The sequence below is a fragment of the Ovis aries genome, chromosome 15 (genome assembly GCF_016772045.2).
Source record: "Ovis aries strain OAR_USU_Benz2616 breed Rambouillet chromosome 15, ARS-UI_Ramb_v3.0, whole genome shotgun sequence".
In the NCBI taxonomy this organism is placed as follows: Eukaryota; Metazoa; Chordata; class Mammalia; order Artiodactyla; family Bovidae; genus Ovis; species Ovis aries.
In genome coordinates, this window is record NC_056068.1 from 37,351,230 (window position 1) to 37,356,532 (window position 5,303).

A 5,303-nucleotide genomic window follows, 5' to 3' on the forward strand; every position below is an offset into this window, starting at 1 on the left:
TACCTTGATCTTGAATTTCCCAGCCTCCAGAATCATAAAAAAATAAAAATTTTGTTGTTTAAAGGCCCCCTAGTCCGCCGTAGTCTGTCACAAAAACCTGAACAGACAAAGACATATGTATAACTTCGTCTCTAATTTTTTGACCACTAGGCGATGTCAACTTTCCCTAGATTTCTACATCATGGTTTCAGTAAGATTCAGGCAGCCTCAGAAACACATTCCTACATGTACAGCCAGATTTATAAACATTCATCATGCTCACTGAGCTCGTTTTATTTATGGACTTTGATTAATATAATCTATGTTTCACAATTGTTTTCAGTTCAGTTCAGTCACTCAGTCGTGTCCGACTCTTTGTGACCCCATGAATCGCAGCACGCCAGGCCTCCCTGTCCATCACCAACTCCCAGAGTTCACTCAGACTCACGTCCATCGAGTCAGTGATGCCATCCAGCCATCTCATCCTCTGTCATCCCCTTTTCCTCCTGCCCCTAATCCCTCCCAGCATCAAAGTCTTTTCCAATGAGTCAACTCTTCACATGAGGTGGCCAAAGTACTGGAGTTTCAGCTTTAGCATCATTCTTTCCAAAGAACACCCAGGGCTGATCTCCTGTAGAATGGACTGGTTGGATCTCCTTGCAGTCCAAGGGACTCTCAAGCGTCTTCTCCAACACCACAGTTCAAAAGCATCAATTTTTCAGCGCTCAGCTTTCTTCACAGTCCAACTCTCACACCCATACATGACCACTGGATAAACCATAGCCTTGACTAGACGGACCTTTGTTAGCAAAGTAATGTCTCTGCTTTTGAATACGCTATCTAGGTTGGTCGTAACTTTCCTTCCAAGGAGTTTGGCAACAATTAATTATGAAGGTTTAAATAATAAAGGTCTATATAATAGTAACAAAATGCAGATTTCTCCACTGACCCTCAAGCTACCTGATATTCCAAGATATATTTTTTTGCTCAGGACTTTGTCAAAATGACATATAACAGCCTAGGGTCAGGCCATTAGAAAGTGCCTATGAGAACATCATTAAGACTGGACCTTAGGTGAAGAAGCAGGCAGCAGAAGAAGGGAGATGATCCAAAAAGGATAATCCTGAGGTCATCCTTGCTTGAAATCTATGTCAGTAAACTTTAACCATAAAATCAAAAACCATAAAATAAACCATAACCATAAAATCAAAAACCATAAAATAAAAAAAACAAAGACCAGTAAAAGTCTAACCATAAAATCCATCAGGAGAAGATACTTGGCCTGATCATTTTTTAACTTCAAAACAAGATGGATTTCCATTCTGTAAATACGTCCTGTTCATTTAAATTAAGCAGCATTCATCCTTTGGCATTCTTCCCCTGGTTACATTAGGAAAGGAGAACTTGATCCATGATTCAACCAGTCTAACAGCACTGTTGAGATGCCCCCTCCCCGAGAAAAAGGGGTAGTAAGGGGGGTGGTCTCAATAACCACTAAAAATCTCTCAGAACATAAAGCTTTCCTTGTAACCAGTTCTCTCAGAGCTCAGAAAAGAGAAACAGTCCCTGCATTTTCTCTTAGTGTTATAGAAAACAATCGGTAATGTTCATCTATGGATTTGATCACAACAAGGATGTTTGGTGAAAGAGGAAGTGAGAGATTTCACTGTTTTATGGCAAGGATCCTATCTTCAGTATGCGAGGTAGAATGAGTGCCTGGAGAAATGTGAATACTCTGTCCAGGGCTCTGACATTTGTGTGTGCAGAATGGTAACACTTTAATAGAGAAGAGTGCAGCACTGCTCAAATGAGAGCCTCTTTCTTGCCCTTTGAAAACTGCCCCTCCAAGATTTTTCCTGAGGAGCAGCATAAGGTGAGTGTCTCCTAAGGTCCTTGCCAGTTCTTGTATAGCAGTGGCTTGGCCCGGGACTAGGTGCCTGCCCCACAGAGCTCCTGCAGTGCACGGTGATACAACCAGCACAGGCATGCCTCCTCTGCACATATATTATGTGCCCTCAGGGTTGTGTTTCACCAGAATGGAAGCAAGTAAGAGCCTGACATGGGACAATCTAGTTGATAATCTCAATCACAAAATTACATATGAGAATATAACACATTTCTGGGTAGTGATAAAAGGAAGAGTTGTTCCATTTATTTATTGTTCTCTATTGGATATGCATAACCATATGGTATCAGATGACCAAAGGTAAAATTGGTAAATGATCATTTATGTCTTAAGATATGAAAAGGCTTCCCAGCACTAAGAGAAAAAATACTTTCTCTCACTGACAGATGAAGTTCCTCGTTATTAAAGATCCATTCCCAGCACTTGGCTGTTACAGTGAAAATGGTTTAACTGCACTAAGGTTTCTTTCAACTCTCCCAGTCAGCTGGAAAACAAAAATACCACCCATAGTTGTTTTGCATTGCCCTTGTTCCTTTGTCAAAGAAGAGTTGACGCTATTATGAGGGATCTATTTCCAGGCTCCCTATTCTGTTCTATTGATGTATTTGTCTATTCTTTCACCAATACCACAGTCTTGATTACTGTAGCTTTATAGTAAGTGTTGAAGTCAATTAGCACCAATCTTCAAAATTTTGTACTTCTTCAAGATCGTGACTATTCTTGGTCTTTTGCTTCTCCTTATGAACTGTAGAAACAGGGACTTCCTTAGCAGTCCAATGGGTTAAGACTCCATGCCTCCACTACAAGGGGCACAGGTTTGATCTCTGGTCAGGAAACTCAGATCCTGCATGCTGCACAGCGTGACCAAATAAATAAAATAAGAAAATGAAATAAACTGTAGAATCAGTTTGTCAATTTTCATAAAATAACTTGCTGGAATTTGGGGGGACTGCATTGAATCTATAGATCAATTAAATTTAGAGGAGCTGACATCTTGACAATATTGAGTCTTTCCTTTCAATGAACATAGAATATTTCTTGATATATGTAGCTATTCTTTTATTTCATTCATTAGTTTTTTAGTTCTCATATAGATCTTGTACAAATATTGTTAGCTTCATACCTATGTCATTCTGCATGGTGCTAATGTAACCAGCATTTTGCTTTTAATTTCAAATACCGCTTGTCCATTATTGGTATATAGGAAAATAATTTAGTTCTGTATGTTAACTTTGTATTTTGCAACCTACTATAATCGCTTTTTAGCTCCGGGGCAGGATTTGGGGTGTGAGGGGATGTGTTTCTCTGGGGTTTTTTTCTTTTTTTTCTTTTTTTCCGAACTGTATACCTTTTATCTCCTTTTCTCACCTTACTGTACAAGCAAGGACTTTCAGTATGACACTGAAAAGAAGTAGTGAAAGGAGACATTGTCGTACCTGATCTTAGTGGGAAGATCTGAATTTCTCACCATTAAGTATAATGCTACTGCAGGGTTTTTATAGTATTTTTCAAGTAGAGGAAGTTTCTCTGTATTGCTAGCTTTCTGAATTTTTCATAAATTTCATAATTTATCATAAATCAGTGTCAGATTTTTGTCAAATGCCTTTTCACCATCTATTAATACTATCATGTGGTTTTTCTTTTTTAGTGTGTTAATGTGATGGATTACATTGATTTTTCCTACACTTTCTTAAAGGTAGTGTCTGAATGCAAATTTTTTCCAATTAGATATCTCATGTGAGAATTGAATGGCAGAGACAGACAGTTCTGTTTCCCTGCTCTTCTGTTTTTCTACTGGTGAGCAGCCAAGAAACCAGGGGTTTGACATCAGCATTCCAGGGTCCAACATTTCATGGCTGTTGAAAGGTAGTTGTGGCAGCACCAGGGGCAGTGTCCCAATCCCTGGATCACAGGCTCCATGGGATTTTCTTCATGTCTGCAGTTCAAGTGTGTGGACTTCCGAATCCCCATCTCTTGGTTACAGTAACTCCAGCATCTTCCAGAACTAGACATTATTTTTTACTCTCTTGTTCCCTGTATGAAATGCCTTTCTGCTTAAAATACCTAGAGTTGATTCTGTTTCTAAAACTGACCAGGGACTATCACAGATGTGAATAAGCATGCTTGTTGGAGAAAATGGGTGAAGCAATTGGAGGGAATAAAATTTCTCATAAGGACATGAGTTCTAAAATAAAGAGAGAAAACAAGGAGCCAGTCCCATTTCATATTTGACTTCCTTGAAGACAGCTTACTTCAGAAGTATTTACAAGATAGCTCAGGCTGGCCTTGTTCACAAAATTAAAATACAAAAATCATTGGGACTTTCCTGGCAGTCCAGCGGTTAAGACTCCATACTTCCAATGCAGGGGGCACTGGTTTGATCCCTGGTGGGGGAACTAAGATCCTGTATTCCACACAGTGCAACCAAAAATAACAATAATAATTTTAAAAAATTTTAATATATATATTTTTAAAATACAATAATTATCAATGTCTCTCAACTAACCTCCAACTAAATCTCATTGCTATCACACAATGGCCTTCATTTGTTCTTGTTCTTCTATACCTACCTCCTTCACTCCTTCCACCCCATTTAAATAAAATAAAAGAATAAGATTGGAAGGTGCCTCATAGCTATTTTAGTTAAATGGTACTACTTTATAGGCTTCTAAAGAGGCCAAATCAGCAGAATGACTTTCCTAACATTAGCTAAACATGATCTAATGGCCACATGTAACCCAACATTACCCCACACATAGCTGGACTGCCGAGAAGTAAACAAATATCAGAAGGTCACTCTAGACATTTAATGCTCAATATATATGACAGAAGTAGGAATGAATTTTCTCAAAACTCCAAGTATCATGCCTCATTCCCTGCAGGACTTGACATCTTTGTCTTCCTACAGACAGAACAGCAAGGATTTCATAGCAGTATTGCAGCCAGTGAAAATTCCTGAGTCTCTAAGCCAAAGGGAACACTACATCCCTGACTGACCACAAGGCAAAGCAGGAAAAGGAGAAACCAACCTTTCTATAACCCATGGTCTTTGCTTAGCCCTTGGGCTCTTTGGGGAGCCCATTCTTTACATTCTCACTTTAACTGGAAGTTTGCTGTTGTTACTGACCAGGGTTCTTAGCCTTCTTAATCAATAGAAATCGATCAGAGGCCAGACAAGAAATTCAGGCAAGGCTTTATTGGGCTGCCTGCTGCAGCAGGGGGGTGTGAGAATAAACAACAGATCCCTTTTCTTGCTCACTCCCTGAGGGCAAGCTTGTTCTATATGGGATAAGGGTGGTGGTGTGTCCAGAGGTCAGGCCAGAGGGGTGGCTTAGGTGGTTTGCCCACCCCTTAGGTGGTGGTGTGTGCAGGGGACATGAGCATACCCTACTTTTGCTTCCAGCCCCCTGGCTCTTCA